The 25,757-nt window shown below is 46.1% G+C and overlaps 1 pseudogene; it reads left to right on the plus strand.

The window, feature by feature from the left end:
- LOC125367155 overlaps positions 1-25,757 on the plus strand; it is a 71,243-nt pseudogene that overhangs the window by 36,835 nt on the left and 8,651 nt on the right.

The following is a 25,757-nucleotide window of genomic DNA, read 5'->3' on the forward strand; positions in this document are numbered from 1 at the left end:
TTCTCTAGCCGTGTGCTGGTGGCTCATGCCTGTAATCCTAGTTGGGCTCAGATCTAAGGATTCTGATTTGAAGTCAGCCTTGGAAGAAAACTTAGAGAGACTCTTAACGCCAGTTAACCAGCAAAAAGGCCCAACATAGAATCGTGGTTAAAGTGGTAGAATACCAGCTCTGAGTGGAAAAGCTAAGATCAACACCCTGGTCCTGAGTTCAAGCCCCTCTGTGTTCTGTGGTTGAAGTATTAGTGAATAGAAGGACCAAGAAGGCAAGAAAGAGGAAAAAGTAAACCATCTGAGAAAAGAGTTTTGGTTTATGTTGCTCAGAGCCATAATCTCTCTATCCTTAGCACATGCAAATTCATCTTGATCTGATGAATTTGGTTAAAGTGCCAGACAAATTGTGCTCATGTGGGAATAGATAATTAGAGGAGGCTGTTTGCTTGTTTCCACACTTCACTTTGGGGCGTGTACCCCTGGATGATTATTATCTGTTGCTATGTGTCTGTGTGTGGCTCTGTGTCCTGCTCATTTACTCACTTAAACGACAGCTCCACACATGGCCAGTGCCAGAGGGATGTTAAATATCAGTATTTGGGATTGGACCACAAAATCTACTTTCTGTTCATAAGACACTAAACTGTTTAGTGTCTAATTAAAATCATAAACTAAGCCCTAGCACAAATGAGAATTTCATATTCTCTTGGTATACTTGAATATTCTAAAAAACAATCACAATGTAATAAAGAGGGGCCAACTTTGTGGAATCTCTGTCTGTGTCTGTGTGTGCATGCACGTGCTCATGTGTGCGCATGCGCGCACACACACACACACACACACACACACACATGGCTCAAGGCTCCTAGTGCTTGCTGAGCTGTTTTGCTCACTGCTGGAGCTCTACCTTTTAAACGACATCCCCAGCCCAGCTTTCTGTTTACTCATTTGGAGATGGAGTCTCATAGATTTTTCTGCCCAGCTGGCTGCCCGTTGATCCTTTGGAACTCAGCCTCCTGAGTGGCTAAGATCTTAGACATGAGGCACTGGTGCTTGGCAAACTTGGTATTTCTGGCTTCCCATAATTCAGGTAGCCCTGGAGTTTATTCTCATGCCCTAAGGAAAGTGCGTATATACTCTTAGGTAGAAGAAGTCATGGTATCCATGAGAGGGTGGAACAGTTCATAGACTAAGCAGGCTAAGCGTGGAGCTCCTGGCCCGTGGCCAGTTGGAAACGGGGAAGAAGAGCGCCGTGGAGATGCCCTGAGTACTGAGGGCTAGGCAGGTTGATGGCGCTGATCCTGGCTTGGGAAGTCTGTGTGTTCTGAATCTATTCGGGCTAATAACCTCTGTGGATTTGGAGTTTTAAAATTTCTGTTCCCATGGGCTGAGGATATAGCCTAGTGGCAAGAGTGCCTGCCTCGGATACACGAGGCCCTAGGTTCGATTCCCCAGCACCACATATACAGAAAACTGCCAGAAGCGGCGCTGTGGCTCAAGTGGCAGAGTGCTAGCCTTGAGCGGGAAGAAGCCAGGGACAGTGCTCAGGACCTGAGTCCAAGGCCCAGGACTGGCCAAAAAAAAAAAAAATTTCTGTTCCCATCTCCCAGTCTTTAAAGTGAAAAACCGTATTAAACGATCTGTCAAACTTCTTCCAATTTTTTTTAAAACTTGGTCTAATGTAGGAATTCATTTTTAGGAAGCTGTTAGCACTATAGTCTGCCTATTTGTTCTAGTTTTGTGTCACTGTGACAAATGTCTGAGAAAAACAACTTAAAAAAGAAGAAAGGCTTATTTTGGGCTCACGGTTTTAAGGGGTTCAGTCCATGGCCAGTTGGCCTGTTGCTTTGGGGGCAGAATCTCATGGTCACCTCATGGTGACCAGAAGCGGAGACAATGAGAGGAGGGAGTCAGTGTCCCAGTAGTTCCTTCAAGATCACGCCCCTGTTGCCTGCTTTCTTCAGTGAGGCTTTACCATCATTCCCTTCCTCCAGTAAGGCGTCATTGCCTGAAGGTTCTGTCCCCTCAATAGCAACGTCAGCTGGGGATCAACATTTCAACAAACGATATCACCCTTTCATGTAGAAAGGGTCTTCAGGATGAAATGAGTGCAAGTTATTACTGCTTAAGCTTTTTATAAAAATCAGAAAAGAATTAACATAACTTGTCACACTCCTGCCTGTAGACCTATGTGCAGTTTGATGAAAGGGAACTTTAAGTAACTGGGAACATTTTCCAAAGATTGTCACTGGGAGTGGTCATAGTTCATAAATGCTATCTAAACTAATAGCCAGTAGCTGCCACCAGAGTTGGAGGTCTACACTCTGATTTTGTGCTTTGGTAGCTTCAAACCTAGTCAAGATATAAAAATACCTTCTTTAGAAAAAGTATGGCATTTTACTCAAGGTAAAAATGTCAAACTCTGAGAGACTTAAGTAATTTTTTTTGCTTTCCTGGAAGTTTTCTCCTGTCTTGAACATGTCTAGAAACATCTATGGAGCCCCGATGCGTTCTGCTTTTGAGTATATAAAGGAAAGTACATTTTCTCAAAATGGAATTTTCCCCGGCTCACAACAAGCATTGAGGGTTTTGAGCCACAAACTCTCTCCCAGGATCTGGTTCCCTTCGAACAAAAGGGCAAGGAGATAACTTTTGCCCTTGCTAGAAAGTCCGGCTTATCTCTGCTTTTGTTCTGCAACTTAGAGAAAAAATAGTTTATTTAGATAGAGGCACTGTGAAGCAGCCACAGAAAGGGCTCTTCTGGGGGCCAGGAACCCCGAATGCGTTCTTAGCCCCTGGGGAGCTGCTTGGGGTCTCCCTTGGGCTGAGTAGCAGGGGTACTGTGTTCAGTGCATGAATGAGAGAGGCTGGTGAAATGCAAATGTCTTTAGGATAGCTCCACATTCTTGTACACAGTCACACAGGAGTCTACCTGTCTGGACGAGGGAAGGAATGGAGCTAGTGATCTGTGAACTTTCAAGGTTAATTCCCGCCGAATGCTGTTCTTTCAGCTCTGCGTTGCCTATGATGTGAGGTTCATGGTTCACTGACTAGTAAAATAAGTTCCACAGTGATTTGAATTCTGATGTAAATCTGAAGACCAGGAGGACCGCTGTTACAGTGAATGCAGGAGAAATGATTCAAGATGAGATGCTGAGGGGCACATGCTGAGATTCAAACCCTTTGGTGTGGGTGGGGCATCTCCTGGGTAAGCTCAAAGGACACAAGGGACAGTCGGGTCAGAACCCGCCTGGCCAGCAGGAAGGGAAGCAACCCCCACCCCCTGTATTTCCCCAGCAGCCCCATTATCCTGTGGTGGTGCCCTGCCTTTCCTGACCTTCTAGAACGGAGAGCCATGACCACAGAAAGGGAGAGACATTGGTGTGCTCTGTTTTTATCATTTATGTCTAATGTGTATATTAAATATGATGACTATTACTTTAGACTCCCGCTGTCAGTCATTGGGAATCTTTGTGTTTGCCTCACTCCAGGAGAGCACTGCAGAGTGACAGATGCACTGAAGGGCTTCGGTGAGCGTTGGGAAGCCGTTGTAGTTTGGGGGCTGAGGTTTTCCACGTTTTGTCGTTGTTTGACACGAGTCTTGTAGGTAGCCCCGGCTAGAGTGGGTTGTCCTCTGCCTCAGCATCCTGCGTGGGTTTGTTCTGCATTAGGAGAGGGAAAAAACCCTAAAGAACCATACAGCTTTGGGGCCTGAGCAACCAGAATGAGAGAGAGAGAGAGAGAGAGAGATGCCGATTTTACTAAGAAGCATTTTTGAACAATAGTTTTGGATTTTCTCTCCCCTCCTCCCCCCACTTCATAGGTAGATCAGTTGTCTTCTTCCTGGTATTGGTTACTCATTGTAAAAGTAGCTATTTTTAAAAGGTCTTCTTTTCTTTTTTTTTAATTCTAGAGGTTAAGCCTAGGGCTTTCCACATACTAAATACACACCCTAGCCCCCAAGTTGTTGTTGTTGTTGTTGTTTGTCGGTCATGGGGCTTGAACTCTGGGCCTCGGCACTGTCCCTGAGCTCTTAAGCTAAAGGCTAGGGCTCTACCACTTTGAGCCACAGCACTGCTTCTGGTTTTCTGGTGGTTAGTAGGAGATCAGAATCTGATGGACTTTCCTGCCTGGGCTGGCTTTGAACTGCGATTCTCAGATCTCAGCCTCCTGAGTAGCTAGGATTACAGGCATGAGACGCAGGTACCCAGCAGCTCCTAAATTGTTGTGTGTGTTTTTTTTAATGGAACTGTTTCAGACTTTTATACCAATTAACTTGGAAAACATATTATTTAAGTTAATTAAATCTGATAAAGAAGCCAAGCACTGATGGTTCATGCCTGTAATTAAGAGGCTGAGACCTGAGGATCAGAGTTTGAAGCCAGCCCAGACAAGAACTTCTGTAAGACTTATATCTAATTAGCCACCAACAAGCTGGAAATGGAGCTGTGGCTGAAGTGGTAGAGTGCTAGCCTTGAGCACAAAAACTCAGGGATAGCACGAAGGCCCAGAGTTCAAGACTTGGGTCAGAAACAAAATGAAACAAAACAAAACAAACGAAAAAAAGAAAACAACAACAACAAAAAAGCCAACCGGCTTATTTCATGTTGTTACGTGTATTAGTACTTTGTTCCTTTTTTATTTTGGGGTACTCTATGTTAAGATATTCCAAGGTATATTCATTTGATAACGATCATTTGGGTTATTTCCCTTTTCATTACTTTTTTTGTCAATAGTAGTGCGCACCCATGTGCCCGCATTGTGGTCCAGCCCCCTTCCCTGGCTGCCTGGCCTGGCCTCTCATCTCAGTTGGCTTCAAGAGAAGGGAGGCCTTCCCTAGCTTGGCAGCTTTCGTCTGCTCTCCCTTCTATGTTGGCCTACTCTGCTGGGAGGTTCAGGCTTGTTCAGCGCCCCCAGAGCCTCCTCTCAGGAGATCAGCCAATTCCATGAGGGAAATATTAGCCCTGTGCCCCAGGCATGGTGTGGTCTTGCCCATGGCCCCGTGGTGTCCTCCACACAGGAGCTATCCTCAGAGAGGAAGCCTTGAGCATCTAGGGAACAGGGGACTCCATTCGAACAATGAATGTGTGACCAGAGTCCATCTATGTACGATTGTTTCTGTAAGCAGGGTGATCGGAAAAGAAGGGAGAGGAAGACATAGAACTAAGGGGAGTGAAGAATTACCATCGTCTGAGCAAGGTGGCTTAAGTCTATCATCCTAGCTATTCGGGAGGTACAGATTGGGAAGATGATGGTTCGAGGCCAGCACAGGTGGAAAGTCACGACTCTGCTTCAGCCGAGTGGTAGCGTCGTAGCGCACACCCACTGCAGGAGGCCTGGGTGGGAGGCCCTCCGTCCACGGCTCAGTGGGGATTATAGGTGTGAGCTACCGGCACCCAGGAAATTTTGTTGGTCCTAGGTCATCTGTGTGAATGGTCCAAACTGCACCAAGTACAAAAGACTCAGTTGGGAAAGGGCAGAGCCTCTGTCCATGGCCATTGATTTTTCCTCTGGAATTTTCTAGGTTCTTGGCAAACATGTTTACACATACAAACACATACAGGACCCCCACTTCAAAATGGTAACATCTATACTCTTTTGTGTCCTACTTGAAAGTTAAAAGAATATGTCGGACTTAGTGGTATACAGAGAGCTGTTCCTTATGAGTGGCTGCCCAGTACTCCTTTATGAGCCGGGTTTATTTATCCACTCCACTGTTGAGCACCTAAGCTTTTAGTTTTTTGCTTTAGACCCAAGACTACAATGACTGCTGCAGACAATATCTGCAACCCATGTATGTGTGCCTATGTCGGGAGCCGAGCTAGCAGCTAAGCTCATCCTGACCTCTGGCTGTGCCGATGTCGCCAAGATGTCTCGAGCCAAACTTGCACCTAGGTTCATTTTCACCTCTGGCTGTGCTGTTACCGCCAGGATATGCTAAAGGCAAAGTCCTCAGCCACTGTCCGGAATTGCTTTGCTATGTCCCCACCTTGCTATGTCCGCTGGAGTAGATTCCTATGTTAATCAATCTTGTCCTGTGTTTACTGTAATCAAATGTTGCAAACTTCAAAGACTCTTTATGTTCTGGAATTTTAACAACCCTATGCTATTCCCTGGTTCCAAAACTGCATATAAGCTGGAAGTTAAGAATAAACTGTTGCTGCAGTCTTGAGGTTCAACCTTATGGCTGCAGACCTCCCGTACCCCATCTTTGTCTCTTGTCTTTTTTCTCTTGCCTTATTTTTCCTTTTCCGTATCCCTGCCGCCCCTCAGTCAGGATTCTTGTCCCCCTGCCGGCTGGCCCGGCAGGTTTGGCGCCTGGAACAGGGACTTGAAGACCTGGGATCGACGGCAGGTGACCCCCGCTCAGGTAAGGACGTCCGAATGCTTGGGAAGGAGAGCGGGAGGAGAGTGTATTGTCGGGAGTAATAAATTATGGGACAAGGTAATAGCCGCATGCTATACATGCAGGCCCCCAAAGGCATGCTTAATGCCCGGGCAGTGAAAGTTGGCCAAAGTAACTTAGAACATTTCTTTTATTTTATTGAGAAAGCATGCCCCCAGTTCCTGGAGGAAGGAACCAATAACTTAGAAACTTGCTAGAAAATTGAAAAAAAAAATAAAAAATAAAAATAAATAAAAATAAAAATAAATAAATAAAAAAGGGAACATTATGATGCAACTGGCCCTGAGAAAACCTCAGTGGATGCTATTATTCTTTGGTATCTGGTCCGAGATTGCTTAGATCTTAGCCATGAATAGATTAAATTCGATCAGTCGATTGGAGAAACTGAACAGGGACCTGATGAGTGTTGCCCAGCTCTGGGAGCGTATGCTGCTGCCTGGGAAGAGCTGAGAAAATTAACAAGACCTGAACCCACTGAGCTAGACATTAAGGAAGACTCAGATGGCTCAGACTCTGAGGAGAAATTATTCAATAAGCCTATTAAAGATAGATTGACCTATGTTGAGACTATGTTAAAATCAGTTATAGCTCTATTGTCACAGCTTCATCCAGAACAACAAACTCCTTTAAAGGGAGTCCTGGCAGACTTACAGCTCTCCTAGGTGCAGGCTGCTAGCAGGGGGGAGGAACCTGAGGCTAGAGAAATGCTACCACCACCGAGGTAACTTCTCCTGACCCAGCGCTCTATTTCCATCCACCAGGACAGATTTAAAACCCCAACCAGGGTGAGTGACCATTAGACTGGAGCTTACATTTTCCATAAATCCACTGGGCTAGGTCAAGGAGATCAGCAATTGTGGGTGTTTGGAGACAACTGATCTCTAGTTCAGCTCAGCTGGTTGCTCCTCAAGTCTAAATTGTTTCAGGAAAGCTGCTCAAGTTTGAGCCCAATCATATATATTTGGAATATTTTGCAGGACTTACCTAACTTCTATGAGCGCTCAGGCAGATGAAGTTCTCTCTGTCTCTTTTTCTGTCTCCCTCTTAACTCTGCCTGCCTGCCTGTGACATAGGATGGGTATTGATATTTGTTTAACATCTGCTTTAAAAGACTCAAAGAAAGGTTTTCTATTCTTGTTATTGATGTTTAAGTTTTGGAGACTCAGTTAAATTCTGCTTGTTTGGCTAAATCATAAGTTTCTCTAGAATTGAGCACATGGTAGACAATAGGATTGGATGGAGTGAAAGCCTGCCCATCCCCCAGGTAACAAGCATGCCAAATTCCTGGAGGCTGGGACTTGGAGTCCTGTGGCCTTGCATTTCAAAGGTGCCTTACAATTCAAATGCTGCAAGATGAAGGTGTCTTACTGTGAGCTCACTGTCTGTGTTCATATCCTGTCTCCCATATACTCCCTTTGTGAGCTAAACTGGTTTCTCAAAATTTGGCTTCTCAGATGATCTGAAAATTTTGGTTTGCTGAAAAGATTTTTTTGTTTACTATCTAACCACGTGGTTCTAAAATATAGGCAAAATAATATCATTTGCCACTGGAATTCCAGAAAAACTTACATGGCCAATTAAAGAACAATTCTAAGCGCGCCCCAAAACGTGTGCACATTGTCTGTCTGTATGTATGTATGTCTATGTCTGTCTGTTGGTAAAACTTAAAATAAAAATAAAAAAACAGGTTTTAAACCCAAACTGATCATGTTTGGGAGCAAACAAATGTGTCTAAGAAAAACTCCAAAAGGTTCTAATATTCAGCACGTAATATAAGTATAATAATGTACAACCAGTGTGTATTCTTTATGTCTATCTATGCTAAGAGTCAAGTGTACATCTAATCCTGACAATTCTTTGGTATAGATTAAGATTTTGCTTCTCCATATTTTTTTTTCTCTTTTTTCGCTGTGCTCTCATAAACTCTTTAAGATCAAGGGACCAGAGTCATTTTGAAATAACTGCACAGGTGTGACTATTAACCTAAATTTTCCGGACCCCAAATTAACATTTTGCTTTATAGGATACAGGTTGACATGTGTGCTAGCTGAGTGGACCGTGGCAGTCTATGGCTACAAAAAGCTGCCTCCACAGTCGGCTCCCAAACTGGGAGTTGTTTGTGATTCAGAAACTGCTACAGAGAGCAGACTTGGTTAGCCTTCAATCTGTGTGGATTTTGTGACTAGAAAGATGGTTAAAGGCCCAAGCCTTCTAAAATCTGTTTAAGAATGCCCTTAACCAGTCTGTGTAGAAATTTACAGGCAACAAGCAGGAAATGTGACAGCCTATCCAGGGAACTCTACTAAAGAATTATCCAGATGCAAACCATCTCTCCTGCTGGCCTGCTAATTTGGGATGGAAGACACAGCCACTTCAGATCCACTGAAGCTGAGACTTTTATTGTTATTCATTTGTTTTCTCTTTCACGTGCCAGTAAGGTAAGGTTAAATAATATGACTAGATTTAATGACACTTGGACCCCATTCAGTCTGCCGTTCTTTAAGTGTTACAGCAAAACTCTGGCAACTACTTGGTGGTCAATTTTTAGCAACTTACAGGTAAACTCTACTCCTTTTGTTCTCCTATTGGTTTAATTGGAAATAAAAAGGGCTTTTATGGCTAAGACTCTTTGGATAGTTCAAAGCCAGCCCAGGCAGAGAAAAATAAAAATCCCTCTTGGTCATATTTTGGGTCCTTATTATTTTACTAGTCAGAAATTACAGGTTAAGACTTCTCATTTGCATATTTTGCATGATTTTCAAAAATTTCTGGGAGATATTAATTGGCTTCACCCTTATCTTAAATTGTCCACAGCTGAATTAAAACCCTTATTTGATCTATTAAAAGGTGAGAAAGGAGTTTTGGGTCCTCAGACATATTTTGGGTTCAAAACATAAACTGGGAAAGGCCCGAGCTTACAATTTATATACAAGAAAAGCCCTTCCGAGGTCTGCTAGATACAGGAGCAGATGTGTCTGTGATAGCCAAGAGACATTGGCCTTCCAACTGGCCTCTTACTGCGTCTCTTACATCCTTGTAGGGGATTGGCCATGCCACAGACACCCAACAAAGCAGTGCCATCCTTAACTGGAGAGATGGTGAGGGGCATTTTGGGACTTTCCAGATCATTTGCCCATAAATTTGTGGGGCAGAGATATTATGGAAAAGATGGGAGTTTATTTGTTTAGCCCTAGTGACGCAGTCACTCGTCAACTCCTAAGTCAAGGGCTACTGCCTTCAGGAGGATTGGGGAGTCATCAGCAAGGAATTAGAGAACCTATTCAACCTCAGCCCCGACCTCCTAGACAAGGGCTGGGATATTTTTAATGGGGGTTGCTGCTCGTCCTGTCCCTCATGCTGATCCTATCACATGGTTATCAGACACTCCGGTGTGGGTGGATCAGTGGCCCCTATCAATTAAAAAGATTGTTGTTGCCCAACAGCTGGACTTGGGCCACATTGCTCCTACTACTTCCCCATGGAATTCGCCTATTTTTGTTGTTAAAAAGAAATCTGGCAAATGGAGACTCCTACAGGATCTCCAGCGAGTGAATGCCACCATGGAACTTATGGGGGCATTATAACCGGGCTTGCCCTCTCCTATGGCAATTCCTCAAAATACATACAAAATTATAATTGACTTAAAAGATTGTTTTTATACCATACCTCTTGCTCCTCAAGATTGCAAACGCCTTGCATTTATTGTCCCCTCTACTAATTTTAAAAAACCCATGAAAAGGTGCCATTGGCTAGTGTTGCCTCAAGGCATGGCGAACAGCCCCACCTTGCATCAAAGCTTTGTAGCATGGGCTCTCTCTTCTACTCGCCAAAATTTTCCTTCTGTTTGGTCTGTTGAAGGGGGACCCTGACCCTACATCTCCCAGAGAAATGACAACTGAAGCAGCAAAAGCCTTGAGCATAGTAAATTCTGCCATTTCTTCCCAACATGTAAATTATATAGATTACTCAGCCCCTTGGGAAGCTTATATTTTAACTACACCTCATTGTTCAACAGTGGTCCTCTGGCAGAAGGGACTCCTTTTGTGGCTTTCCTTGCCTGCTACTCCTTCAAAAGTATTAATTCCTTATTATGAATTGGTAGCCACCTTAGTCCATATGTGCCGTGTGGAATCTTGTAAGTATCTTGCATGAGATCCACAGGTTATTTATATCCCCTATACTTTACAACAGCAAAAATGGCTTTATACTCATTGTGATTCCTGAGCCATTGCTTGGGCCAATTTTGTGGGCACAATTTCACATCATTGTCCCTCCAACAAATTACTTCACTTTGCCTCTTCTTACCATTAAGTGAGGACAATGCTATTACAAATGAGGCTACCCAAATTTTTCTTTCTCAAATTGACTTGGCAAAGCAATCACATGCTGCCCACCATCAAAACAGTCGTGCCTTACGTCAGCAATTTCATATTACTTATGAGGCAGCTCGTCAAATTGTAAAAACTTGTCCCAACTGTGCTACCTTCCTGCCTGTGCCCTCCAATGGCATTAACCCTCATGGTCAAGGAATTGTCGAACGGGCCAACGGTTTGTTAAAACACCTAATTTCTAAATTAAAAGGGGGGGGAAACTATACCCCTTCTCTCCTGTTAATATACTTTCTCATACTTTATTCATACTAAATTTTTTAAATTTGGATTGCAATGGCCACTCCGCAGCACAGCGGTTCTGGGAAAAGAGAGAGCAAAGAGCTTTTGCCCAAGTTAAGTGGAAAGATCCTTTAACAAGTGCTTGGCACAGGCCCGATCCGGTACTGACATGGGGTCGAGGACATGTCTGTGTTTCTTCACAGGATGAAAATCATGCCCGCTGGCTACCTGAGCGTTGTGTTCGCATTGTGGAAACTCATCAGAATGGTACAAGCGCTGACCCACTGGGCTTACGTGCCAGATCCACCGATTGTGCACCCCGCGACCTGGGAGGGAGCTGAGGTGTTTGTCCATGTCAACAGATCAGCGTACGGTACAGCTCCAGACCCTTTTGTCCAGCACATTAAGATGGGAGATTTTGCAGCTTCTGGCATTGGAACCCCTTTATGCTTTACAACTGACTCCAACAGTTATATTCCAGGCTGTACTGTAATGCAATCCATAAAATATAGAATTTGGATTCCTGATAAAAGTCAAGTATATAGTATACAAATGACTTCATTGCCTACTGGGTTTCCTGTACATGCCAATTCTACCCCATCCTTCGTGATACCTCGCTGCATCAACTCCTCTCAAATTGTAGAATCCACGGGAGAACTGTACCCCGTAAAGTGTAGGCATGATCACCCTTTTATAACCAATATTTCAGGAACTAATTCTCAGCTGATGGACTGGTCTGGAGCTAATATCACCAATAAGTTCAACCCAGGTCTGTGGTGGATGAATGGACGCCCTCAACGCCATGTCTGGATGTTAGTGGCTGCTCTGAATAATATCTTCTGTCCCACTTCTACTTTTTTAAAAAAATATTATGAGTTGTGTAACACCCCCTTATGCTATTATGTATGGACCTTTTAATATTTCTATAGGAGCCATGTATTTCAATGTTACCTGCACTAACTGTTCTTTTACAAATTGCTTGTATAGTGGTCTTACTGATTCTGTAATTATTATTAAGCAACCACCATTTGTTATGCTTCCTGTAAACTTATCTGAAGCTTGGTATGAAGAAACAGGTATTCAAGTGTTAAAACATTTAAAAGAACTTATGCGCCCTAGACGATTTGTAGGGCTATTAATAGCAGGAATTTTAGCCTTTATTTCCTTAGCTGCCTCTGCTGCAGCGGCTACTGTGGCTTTAACACAAAATGTGCAGACAGCTCACCATGTTAATCAGCTTGCTCATAATACCACGCAAGCCCTGCACTTTCAAGGCAGGATTGATGATAAGGTAGAACAAAAATTAGAAGCCTTGTATGAATCTTTGTTGTCTCTGGGAGAACAAATTCGTGCCTTACAAACTTTGCAATGGGTACACTGTCATGCTGGGTTTGACTTTATTTGTGTGACCCTCCATAAGTATAATGGGTCGAGCTATCCTTGGGAACAAGTTGTAGCACATCTAAATGGTATTTGGCACCATAATAACTTGTCCTTAGATCTCTTTCAACTCCATAGACCATTAGCCGGACTAGAACAAGCTCCACCTTTGGACTTTAAGTGGCAGAAACAGCAAAAGAACTGTTTGAACAACTTCAACAGTATGTCCCTTCCTTATCTAACGTTAAGGGGCCACTAATGACATTGCTCGGCCCAGGGATACTTTTGCTGATGGCTTGCCTATGTCTTCCTTGCATTGTACGCATATTGCAAAACTCTTTCATGAGTTTAGCCAGCCAGCTCCATAAGGTCAAGCTCCAAGTAAACGAATTTCCCCCGAGAGGAGCCGCAGCCAGAGACGGGTATGAGGCAGTGCCAGCCTAGACCGACCTAAGACAGGGCCTTCAGCACTGCTCTGAAGTTGTTCCCTAAGACGGGTAAGGCAGGCTGAGGTAGTCACCCCACCTAAGACAGGCGGGTTCGCTTCTTTTAATAAAAAGACGGGGGAACTGTCGGGAGCCGAGCTAGCAGCTAAGCTCATCCTGACCTCTGGCTGTGCCGATGTCGCCAAGATGTCTCGAGCCAAACTTGTACCTAGGTTCATTTTCACATCTGGCTGTGCTGTTACCGCCAGGATATGCTAAAGGCAAAGTCCTCAGCCACTGTCCGGAATTGCTTTGCTATGTCCCCACCTTGCTATGTCCGCTGGAGTAGATTCCTATGTTAATCAATCTTGTCCTGTGTTTACTGTAATCAAATGTTGCAAACTTCAAAGACTCTTTATGTTCTGGAATTTTAACAACCCTATGCTATTCCCTGGTTCCAAAACTGCATATAAGCTGGAAGTTAAGAATAAACTGTTGCTGCAGTCTTGAGGTTCAACCTTATGGCTGCAGACCTCCCATACCCCATCTTTGTCTCTTGTCTTTTTTCTCTTGCCTTATTTTTCCTTTTCCGTATCCCTGCCGCCCCTCAGTCAGGATTCTTGTCCCCCTGCCGGCTGGCCCGGCAGGTGCCTAGAGAATAAATATCCTAATGTTGGATGGTCAGCTTTCTCCTTCCTTCAGAAACACATATAAGAAGAGCAAACCTTCTTCATAAATCAAGTGCTGTTTTGGAGCCATGGCTGCAAGATCAGTGGGGTGGATTTTGGAAAAAGAAGTTGGGAACCTACTTTGCAATCTCTCCTCTTACAGTAGCTGTTTTTCCAGAAGTTAGTTTTGTTCAGACTTTCATTTCAGATTCACAAGAGCCTAAGGAAAGATATAAACATTTAATGAGCTGCTGTTGCTATATGCGAGGCATAGGATTCAGTCAGTTGAAATTTCCCTAGCAACTGACAAGGTATATATTTGGCCTTGGGATCACAGTTCCTAAATGAGAATAATGAGGCTTAGAAGGGCTAGTTAACAGCCCCAAGGTCACACAGCCAGGAAGTGACAAAGCCCAGCCTTCGACTTTGTCAGAATACCGGTACTTTTAAAATAGTGTAGGAAACTCGAAAATGCTGTAGGCTTTGCATTTTGAAAAATCTGAATATGCCTTGAGCAATGAATTGGGTATCTGGTCAGTTCGCCCCCCCTTCATTTGGATACGTGTGTGATTTCAACACCATGTGCTGCTGGCATCTAGGGGTTGCCTGTAACCACCGGGAGCCATGTTCCAGCAATTCTCTTTACTCTAGCACCTCCGAAGGAAATGCAACAGCCCTGGAGCAGCTGGGTGGGGTATGCTGCCAATTGCTAGACCCATAAGCCCAGTAGCTTCCTGGACAGAAGCTGTCCGTTCAAAGCCTTTGGCCTCAACTCTTGGTCCCAACAGAGTATGTAGATGAGAATGAACAGGAAAGAGCTAGGGCCACCGCAAGGAGGCCCACAGAAGCCGGAACGCCCATGTGCGTGACAGGAGCAGCTCTCAGGGACCTGGGGTCACCACTGAAGATTGCCGAGATAGGATTGGAACTCAGGCCACTACATGATGAGCTCTTCTACTAAGGAGGAACTGTTCCTGAGCACTGCCAAAAGGAGTAGTCACTTTCTGGTTGTGACAAAGCAAGTGTGTGTGGCTGGTGACTTGTTTCATCTGCACTTTTTATTTCAAATCACTTGATTAGACTCATCATCTCTGATGAAAATGCGCTCTGCTTAAAGCATGTGTATGGAATTTGCTATAATTTCTCCGTTCTAGAAATAACATGGTTTTTTTTCTTCAAAAAAGCCAGAGAAATTTTCCACATAGAGGATAGAGACTTTTATGTTAGATATTCATTTATCTATTTGTGTTCTCAAAAATAAAAGGTGGGATTTCCTGCCCAAATGGAGCAGATGGATGATGCCCTTTTGAGTTAATTTGGTAGCTGTGTCACTAAAGCACTTTGTGCTTGGACAGTGGAAGGAGGCAGAGTCCTCTACTCCAGTCGCCATCAGCCTTAGGTTCTGGAGTTCCATGTTGAATGAACTAACAGGTAGGGGTCACATTGAAGTTACAAAACTCTCCACCTCTTAACAGGCAGGCATCATTGCCCCAGTCCCGAGAGGAGAAAAAAGCCAGATTTGTCCTTCTGGTTGCTTAGAGGTGAATGTGTTTACCTTCTTGTACCTGACTGCACGTGCCAGCTTTCCCTGTTTGTGTTGAAAGCAGTCATTGGGGCTATTCTAAGGAGTTTGCCACTTCCTTCAAGTTTATACTTCAGTTATAACCAGCTCCTCTTTCAGTCTTTACATCCATTTGTAGATTGCATCACCTTCTACTGATTATTAAGTATTTGAACGTTGTTTAGTGGTGATTGAGTGTATCTTCAACTGGCATTTTTGTCACCCAACTGTTTGTGTTTCTTCCTCTTAGAAATATCACAATGGGGGCTGGGGATATAGCCTAGTGGCAAGAGTGCCTGCCTCGGATACACGAGGCCCTAGGTTCGATTCCCCAGCACCACATATACAGAAAACGGCCAGAAGCGGCGCTGTGGCTCAAGTGGCGGAGTGCTAGCCTTGAGCGGGAAGAAGCCAGGGACAGTGCTCAGGCCCTGAGTCCAAGGCCCAGGACTGGCCAAAAAAAAAAAAAAAAAAAAGAAATATCACAATGGGGCTCAAGTGAAATGACCATAAATAGAAGCTAAGAAAGAGATGGTGGGGTAAAGCTAGCTATAAACTCATATGGCATTTCTGCTTTTCCACACAGATGAGGTCGGTAATAGTCTCTGAGGCTCCCTACTTCCCTAATGTGGGGGAAGATGAGTGGCACCTGTCATTCTTGCCCTCTGCGAAGCGTTCTGTTTTCTTGGGAACGGTGTTGCTGCAGTCCGAATGTTGGTTTCCTCCCCAGTTTGTGTGTTATTGTCTCATACCTCCTGGGGCAATGTGGTGACGTGGTCCATTGAGAAATGACGAAGTCACGAGGAGAGCTCCACCACCTCAGATAGGATCAGTGTCCTTGGGAGAGAAGCACTGAGAAGCTTCCTTGCCTGCCCTACCTAGTGCAGACCCAGCCCCGGCTTCTACTCAGAACCCCTAAAAAGCCTCATCAGACGGAGCTGCCCAACCCCCCAGGGACTTCTCCATGCACCTTCCCCCCTCTTCTTAATAAAGCCAGCTCCCCCTGGCCACCCTGCACTTCCTTCCTGGCTTGAGTGCTTCCATGACTGTGTGTTTTGTGTGTCCATAGGAGTTTCGTTTGGCAATGAAAGACCCGAATTTACCTTGACCCCAGTGTGGTGGTGCATGCCATGATGCTAGCTAGCCCTTGGGAGGCTGCAGCTGGACAGGCGCACATTCAAGGCCAGCACGGTGACACAGTGTGTGTGAGGTCGACCCAAGGCTCTCTGTAAAGCACACACACAGAAAGAATCGCTGCTATTCCAGGGAACAACTTTGCTGGACTGCAGTTGCTCTGGGATTTGGTGCCTTTGTGGTCCTGGTGGGGGCTGTGTTATAACAGTCTCAAGTCTGGCTGGAGCTTCCATGTGCATGAATGCGTGTATAAGGCAGGAGCTACTGTTCCTGTGCAAAGTGAGGAAGCTGAATAGCTGTGTCACATCCTCTAGGCCTCCAGGCTCCATGCAGCAGGTCCCAAGACTTGTGTTTCCACCTCCCAGACCTCCTCAGGGAACTCCCTGTGCCACCCCAGCCCCAGCTTCCCCTCTCTTTTCTCCCTTCCTGGGGAAAAGTGAGCTTGCAGAAATCCCCGTCCTCTTGTCCCTTGTTAAGAGATGGATTCTGCTCACCCCCGAGGATCTGACCCAACCCTCCCACGTCCTCCCCGTACTGCAAAACCAGGCTGACATCAATAAGAGTTCCAGGTTTCAGATCATAAAACGTCCTCCAAGTTTTCCATTGCAAACCCACATCAGAGGGAGATGTTTTAGTCTGAACGCTTCTATACCGTCTGTAAAGGTCTCAGAGCTGGGACCAGTTCCCAGTAAGAAGTAGGTGACAGGCTATCCAAACAAAAGAGTCCCCTCTGGAAAGCACTTCAGTGCACAAGAGCAGGGTTTATGAGCCTGATGTGCTGTTGAGCGAGGACGGCCAAGTGGGGTTTGGGCTGTGCTTTTCCCCTCTGCAGCCCAGCAGGCTACTTTGATCTGGAAGCCTTGTCTAATCCTCAGCCAAGTGGGCTGGAACCTTATCCAGAGCAGGAAAAAGGGAAATACTTTTCCTTTCTTGGGTGGATTTGTATTTATATAAACCCTTAGCCATGAAAATGGAGCCAAGTGTCTGGAGCATGCATCTGTGGGGAGGCTCATGGGAGCGGTGAGTGGCGGGGGGGGGGGAGGGCAGAGCAGGTTGCGCTGCTTCTCCATCTCCGTGCACGGGAACATGGGTCAGACTGCATCACTTCTGTTGCAGGTCAGCGAGGAGGACAGCATCGTGGAAGTCCTCGGGCCCGTTCCCATGTGTTAGTGCATTGCTGTAGACAATGATAATGCCGACGAGAAGGTCACTGTGCGCTGCTGTTACAAAGAGAATTTTGTTCTAGAAGCCATACCTGTCCACTGCCTGTGAAATTGTATCCTCTGAAGCTTCAGTTTTGCAGTGTTTACTGTTCAGTGACTTGGGTGAATTCGTTGAAATCTTCTGGGCTTTCTATTGCCACTTCCTCTCCGGAGTGTGTTTATTTACATTTACCCCCAGTATGAATATTTTCTTTTCAAAAGCTCTTCCTTTAAGCTTAAGTGATGTCCTGGGGTTCTGTCTTTCTGGAGCATGGAGTGGCTCTCTTGGGCCATCCAGAGAAGTCTCATACAGAGGCCTCAGCAATGGCTGGACACAGTGACACATTCCTGTATTTCCAGCTACTCAAGAGTGAAGTAGGAGTCACGTGGTTCGAAGTCCTATGGGCAAAACTGTGAGACCCTTTCTAAAAAAACCTCAAAGCAAAAGGACTAGGGATGTAGCTTAAGAGGCCCCGAGTTCAAACCTTGGTATGGAACTCAGTCCTGATTCATCCATCAATGAATCAGTAAATAACTGCCGAAAAGAGAAGGAGAGAGTGAGAGACACCGCTTGGTTTTGTAGAGTCTCCATGCTTTCAATTTGTGCATTGTCTCGATTAATCTGGGACTGAGGAAGATGCTGAGAACGGCAAATTTAAAGAACTTTGATATAAAACAATCTTTGTGCTATTGTTCGCTCTTTTTGAACCCGAAGCCCAACCCTTCCCTCGTAGGTGACTCAGCTCCCGCATCCTCCCCGGGGATTGGTTCTCCTGAATGGGAAGAAATGGCTCCGCCTGCTGTCACCAGATGTTGACTCTGGCCCTCAGGAATGTTTATGTTAGAGATGAATGCTTCAAAGTGGAATGTTCCTGAAGATCCTACTTGCCTCTCACCCACAGGGACTTTGGGGCTGCTGGGATGTGAAGCTTGCTAGAAGATGAGCTTCTAGAAGAGGTGAAATGGAAGGGAGGGGAGGAGGAGGAGGGGAAGAGGATGGAGAAGAGGGAGAGAGAAGGCAGGAGAGGGGAGCAGGAGCTTTCCTCACCCTGCTGCAGCACTGGGAGCCAGCTTTGGCAGAAGGGAATGTCACAACGACTCCCACACGTGGCCAAGGGTGAGAAGGTCTCCACTACCAAGGCTTGGCTGTGCGTGAAGGAAAGAGCAGACACAGAAAGGTTCATGAACGGGAAGCAGAAGCCTGTAATGTGAGGAAAGGAGCTACACTCGGGTGAGATGGGAAAAGAAATTTTGTACCAAGGCGCAGATGGTGCACACTTATAATCTTAGCTGCTCAGGAGGTTGAGATCTGAGGATTGGGATAAGAAGACTGGGGGGCAGACAAATCCAAGAGATGCTTATCTCCAGTTAACTAGCAACAAGTCAGGTGCGCTGGGTAAGGGGGCTGGATTCAAGGACAGCGTGGGAACATGACTCCAAACCAAGAGCCCTCGAGGGGGCTCAGTAGGACAGCACTTGCCTTAGCATACTGTATATTTTATTTTGTTATTATTTAGTTGTATAGTTGTGTGTTTTATGTTTAATTTATATATGTAAATCATTTATCTGCACATCCCCATTCTGAGTCGCGGGTCATTCTCCATGTTCTCTACATGGCGTGTGCCCACCAGTCTTGGGTTCCTTCTGCCTCCGCCCTCCCAAAGCAGCCTGCTTGACGTCAAAGCCTCTGCGGATCGATGGACCCTTTCCGAGCTCCCACTCGGGCCTTCCAGAAGAGCCCTGGGTGATTACCGACAGGCACCGGTAACCAGGTGCTGTTCTTTCTGTAGTGCATCAGGTGTTTAGTCATCCCCTCTCTCAGTCCCCCACACAAAAAGGAAGTTCGCGTGGTCCTAAGCGAACAGCATGGTCTGGACAGTGTGTGCAGCTGAGCATGTGTGCCACAGTCAAGACAGAGCCCGGGTGGCACTGGAGCTGGGTTGGGCATGGCGGCCCTGGCCCTCCGTGTCCAGGCCCCCATGGCTTCTGGGGCTGAACTCATCTCGAGAATCTGGGGAGTGTGCAGGGTGGACCGTCGTGTGAGTCACGGTCACAGGAATCTCAGCTGGGGGCTCGGTTTTCCCTCCTGCCTGTAACTGCCACCACTGCCATCATCGTGAGGGGCGTGGGGAGAAACCGAGGAGGAACAGAGTTTTACCCAGTGCTGCCTGCTGACTGCACTGTAGACCGAGCTATCACCACAGCACCAGCTCAGGTAAGACTGGTGAGACTGTCAACTCATCCCCAGTGCTTGAGGGGGGGGAGAGAGGGAGGGAAGAGAGAGAAGGGAAGGAGAGAGAGAGAGAGAGAACACAGAGCACAGGGAGAAGACAGGAAAGGGAAGACAGAGAGAGAACAAAGAGCACAGAAAAGACATGAAAGGGAAGACACAGAGAGAGAGAGAGACAGAGAAAGTAGACTTGAAAATTCAACAAACGACTAGAAATGACAATTTCTTCATAGGTTAATTTGCATAGAACTCAGTAAAATCCTATGTTTTGGAGAATTACAAGAATATGAGATGAAACCATGTGCTTTCATGAAATTATGAAACCATAATTCTAAAAGAGGCTCACAGTATGCAGTGGCCTTTGGAATGTATACTGCATGGGCTATGTCCAGTGATGAAGTGGCCCTGTCTTATTGGAGTCACTTCTAGAAGAACTGTCTGAGGCTCTTTGGTTCTTAGGAACCACCCTTTGAACCTTAGGACACTAGAAACATAGGCGGTTGAGCACTGGAAAGAGAGCACCGTAGCTACACCAGCTCCTTCATCCGTTGTCCAGCAGGAAGGTCACTGTTGAAGCTGAGGGTGGTCCAGTCTGTGTATCACTTAGTGAGTGTATCAGCAGGTGCCCAGGGAACCTCACAGAGGGTATTGTTGTTGTTGTTGTTGTTGTTGTTGTTGTTACTGTATTACAAAAGTGATGTGCAGAATGGTTAGTTACATGCGTCAAGTAAAGGGTCCATTTCTCTTTGGACAAGGTCATCTCTTTCCTCCCTCTTTCCCAGTTTTCCCCTCCTGTCACCACCCACAAGCTGTCTAGTTGATTTCCAACAAAGTATCCGGTGACGACCATTTCTGCATTTGTTCGCCCTTGGTCCCTTCGTTTCTCTGTCTCCCCTTACATGATAAAGATTACAGCATATTGCATCTAGTTCGTGCATTGTAGTTTTCAGCCACTTCCTTGTGGGCAGGGCATTTTAGGGAGTTACCAAGTTCTACCATATTATAAATAGTGCCTCTATGAGCAATCACTGGGTAGTTTTTGTCCTGAAGAAAAGTCCACTTCCTTTTAGCAAGTGCTAAAGAGTGGAAGTGCCCACCAGACATGACTCTGAGCACTCTGTGCATGCATCTCCCCGCACACACTGAGATGCTCTGGTCCAGGCCTGCGCTCCTGCCTGGATTGCAGCCTCATTCCCAGGCCAGTCATACTGAACTCTCCGTTGGCTGTCTTGCTTCTTAATGAAGAACATACGATTACTTCTTCTTTTTGGAAGATCAAGTCAGTGTTAAACTTCAGGATGACTTAGCAGAGCATCACAAGGCCCAATAGCTATACCCTTAGGAACACATAAGATGATGCTAAGTGAAATGAACTCCATGTTATGGAAACAATTGTTATATCACAGTTGTAACTACTTTCAACGTCCTATGTGTATGTGTAGTTTCTATTATTGATGATGTTCTTGTATCACCTTCCTATGGTTGTACCTACACTATCTCTGTAATCTTATCTGAGTATATTGGAAACCGTGTTTACTGGTATTGGAAGTAGGAAATTCAAAGGGAATACCAAATTTGAGAGACACAGGGTAAAAAAGGAGAAATAACTACAAAAGCAATACTTGCAAAACTGTTTGGTGTAAGTGAACTGAACACCTCGGGGGGGGCGAGGGAAAGGGGAGGAGAGAGGGGGCATGAGGAACAAGGTAACAAACAGTACAAGAAATGTATCTAATGCCTAACGTATGAAACTGTAACCTCTCTGTACATCAGTTTGATAAAAATTTGAAAAAAAAAACAAAAAAAAACAAAAAACAAAAAACTTCAGGATGACTAACTGAATTAGTTTACTGGATAACATCATGCACATCTTCTAAACCATGCCTCACATTCGTGTTAAGACAGGTGACAGGTTTACAATGAAAAAAGTTGCTTCCTTACCCCTCCTCCCCCCACCCACTGCTTGTTCTGGGGCTTGAATGCAGGACCTGGACTGTCCTTGAGCTTTTTCACTCAGGACTCATGCTCTAGGGGCTGGGAATATGGCTTAGCGGTAGAGTGCTTGCCCAGCATGCATGAAGCCCTGGGTTTGATTCCTCAGCAACACATATATAGAAAAGGCTAGAAGTGGCACTGTGGCTCAAGTGGCAGAGTGTTAGCCTTGAGCAAAAAGAAGCCAGGTACAGTGCTCAGGCCCTGAGTCCAAGCCCCAGGACTGGCCAAAAAAAAAAAAAAAAAAAAAAGACTAGTGCTCTATCACGTAAACCACAGCTCTACTTCTGGCTTTTTTTGGGGGAGTTCATTGGTGGTAAGAGTCTCATGGGCTTTTCTTTTTTAAATATTATTTTATTGTTATTATGATGTTATACAGAGGGCTTACAATTTCACAGGTGAGGTAATGAATACATTTCTCTTTTGGCCATGAGACTCTTATCCGAATTAGCCAGCAAAAAGCTGGAAGTAGACGTGTAGGTCAAAGGGGGAAATGCCTGGCTCAAGCAAAAGCACTGAGTGGCAGCACTCAACCCTGAGTTTCATAAGCACCAGGACTGGCATATACACGTGCACGCGCATGCACACACACACACACAATGACAGCTGACATGGCGTAGGTGCCAACCAAATACTTTACAAATGGCTCTGGTCGGGTACCAGTGGCTCACAGGAGATAGGAGGATTTATAGTTCGAAGCCAGCCAAACGCTGGAAATGTCATGAGACCCTCACTTCCAATTAAGCACCAAAAAAGTTGGAAGGGGAGCTGTGGCTTTTGTGGTAGAGTGCTAGCCTTGAGCATAGAAGCTCAGGGACAGTGACCAGGGCCTCGTGGACTCTTCTGCCTGAGCTGTCTTCAAACTGCAGTGCTCAGATCTCAGCCTCCTAAGTAGCTAGGACTGCCGGTGGAAAGCCGCTTTGATCAAGTTACTCTGTGAACCATGGGTGTTTGTTGAATCCTAAAAATACCGCTATCATACAGTAAGTTGTGGGAGGACATGGTTGTACATGAGATGGTGAACTGTTCTGTTTACTGTTTAGTATTCATTAACATCAAGTACATTTGCCTTATTTATCAAAGTTCCCCGTGTCTTCTACTTTTTGTGTATTGCTTCCATGTGTAATCACTTTTCTGTCACAAAATACCCAATTCAGGCTAACTTTATAGAGAAAGGAGGTTTCTTTAGGTCACAGATTTGGCAAATGAAAGTCCAAAGACCAGGATGCCAGGGCTCCTCCCTTTTACTGAAGTCTAAAGTCCTGCTGGCTCTGATGGGAGCATTTGTGGGAAGAGAGAAAGCTGAGAAACTGGAAGCTGGAGAGAGCGAGGCGTCCCAGAGCCTCTTCTGACATGTTTCTGCGGTTGACCTAAGGACTTCCCATTTTTCTTCCTGCCCCTTCCCGCACCTCACCCCTCACTCCTGCATCCAAACAAGGAAGGACACAGCCACCAACACCTGAACTCTAGGTGTAAAACCCACCCCTAAGCCCAGCGCCATGACTGGACACTTCTAGGGGTAGAGCCCGGCCCAAACGGCTGCTCTAGCTGTGCCAGGGGGCTATAAAGCTGTTGATTTAATAGAGGTGAGTAACCAAGCTTTGACAGTCTTCCAGTTCTCTCCCAGTAAGAGCTTCAGCGTCTTCAGCAAACAAGCCAGCTGTCTCTGGCTAGTGCCAGCAACAAATGCCAGAGACAGGGCTTGTTATCTGTGGTTGTTTCCCTGGGTGCCCAGGCAGCCCAAAGCTGATAGAACCAAGGTCTGTCTGCGGTTTCCATCCACAGCGAGTGTTCAGGGCAGACCAGAGATGCCTGGACTGTGTTCAGGCCTTGGGGGTCTCCTGAGGACCTAATGTAGGAAATGAAAGCATCACACAAGGAGCTCAGCCTGTGCAGGCCAAGACCAGGGTGTCTCAGCCCCTCTTGTTGCCATGGTAGTGCTGTGATAAATGTGTGGTAGGGAGAGAACTTGGTGTAAAGATACATAGTGCTTAATGAGGCACCAGAGGCCTACACCTATAATCCTACATACTCAGGATGCTGACATCCAGAGGACCACAGTTAAAAGCCAGCCTGTGTGTGAATTAATGTTCCTTTTGGGGGTGGGGATGGGGTCTAGGCACTGTCCCTGAGCTCTTCAGCTCAAGGCTAGCACTCTACCACTTGAGCCACAGGGCCACGTCCAGTCTTCTGGTGGTTCATTGGAGATAAGAATCTCATGGACTTCCCTGCACATGCTGGCTTTGAACCACGATCCTCAGATCTCAGCCTTCTGAGTAGCTAGGATTACAGACATGAGCCACTGGCACCTGGCTTCGAATTATAAATATGCCAGGACTTAAGTTAATTTTCTTTAAAAAGGTTGTAGAGTATCTCTCCGGGTAAGACGCATTCTAGTACAAAGAAACCCCCCTCCGCTAAGGGCTGTGCTGGAGGTTGGTATGCAGGGTAGCAGCCCCCCTGATGGATGGGCTCCCCACTTCTTGTCCTGCTATAGTCCTGTCCTCCCTGGACACTCTGGTTATAGAGATAACGAGCTCTGAGTTCCCCGGCACCCTGCAGTGTTCTGCCACTTCGAGCTTGCTCAAAGCTGCTCTGGCGTGTAAGTTCTGGGACTGGCATCAATCCCTGGTATGTGCCTTGCAGATTCTGTGAGCGTGGAAGGGACGGCTGCCCTCAAGCTGCAGGTTGAATTTAGGTAGGGTCTTTCCCCCACAGGAAAACCCTGTATGTCCTTGGTTTTGATGTTTTAAGCTTTTTATTTTAAAAAAACAAAAACTGAAGGTCGAACCCAGGACATTGCACTTGCTAGGCAAGCACTTTGCCGCTGAGCAACCTTTTCAGCTTCACTGAGGCAATCCAGGCAGAAGCTGGTGATGTTCTCAGCCAGATCTCATTGATTGAGTCTGTCTGAGTACAGGGGGCCCTGTTCTGGCTCTAACAACACGGGGAGAGCAGGGCTCCCTGAGAAGTGTACCCCCAATGGGGAGTGAGAGGGCTGGAAGCCATCACTGTGCTTAGGGAATTAATGAGCACTGGGGAGATGACATTCTGGGCAGGCCAGGTATCTGATTTCCTCTAGTACTGTGGCAGTCCATTCTGTGATTAGTCATTAAGGTCGTGTCTTTGTGGGTGTCTTTAGGTCGGCACACAGCCCTGGTCCAGGAGTTGTCTTGCTAAGTGGAGGCTGGGCTCCTCGGGAGCGGTTTGCAGTGTTGATTTACTCTGCTCGTTGTCCTGATCATTTGTATAGGGCTTTATGGAGAAACTGCCCAAAACCTATCTGCTGAAATCCCAATTCTGAACACCTCCTGCTTTGGGAGTTCTGCCTCACTGGCTGGGCTCTAGGGATAAAGATCTCAGCTCCAAGGAAGGTGAGCAGGGTTGTCATAGTTGCTTTGTCTCGGGATCAGGCCTTCACGCCGTACCAGTCTCCTTCCTGACCCTGGCAATGGATGAGATCTTAGGCTGAAGCCCGCCCAGTCCCAGCTTTTCCCTCCCTTCCCCAGGCGGGATACTGGATCTCTAGAGGGAGCAGTCTCCCCTCTGGTGAGCTCTCCTAACGACCTTCCTCTTTCCTCCTGCAGAGGAGCTGCTGAGTCAGCCCAGGCTGGAAGGAGTGGCCAAAATCATCTGCCCCAAGAATGGCAGTGAGAGAGTGGATGTGGCCCTGGTCTACCCACCCACACCGACTGTGATCAGCCCCTGTTCCAAGTGAGTCCACAAGGCCGCCCTGGCTTTTGTCCCCTGGCCCTGACGAGGCCACCTTCCACTGCATCCAACCTAAACCATGGGGAGGCCCCCGGGACAGGCCCAGCTCTGCTGGGTGACTTTGGCTTAGGCAGCAACGTAGGAGCTGCTGTTTCTGTGTGTGTGTGTGTGTGTGTGTGTGTGTGTGTGTGTGTGTGTGTGTGTGTGTGTACTTTACTTTTAGACCACTTTTCTAACAGCTTTAGGTTCCTTGTTTCAAATGCAAAGCCGGTTGCTTTTTCATATGTTTGCAGGTATATGCATTGAAGACAGAGCATTTTTCCTCCGGTTCATTCACGCAGCTTTGTTGAAGGCTGCCGGGCTCTTCTAGAACCCCACCATTGTGCTACACGAGTTAACCCTAGTATAGCTGAATGGCGTGGGCCTCTTTTCATAGAGCAGTAAAGT

This window comes from Perognathus longimembris, chromosome 18 (assembly GCF_023159225.1).
Source record: "Perognathus longimembris pacificus isolate PPM17 chromosome 18, ASM2315922v1, whole genome shotgun sequence".
Taxonomy (NCBI): Eukaryota; Metazoa; Chordata; class Mammalia; order Rodentia; family Heteromyidae; genus Perognathus; species Perognathus longimembris.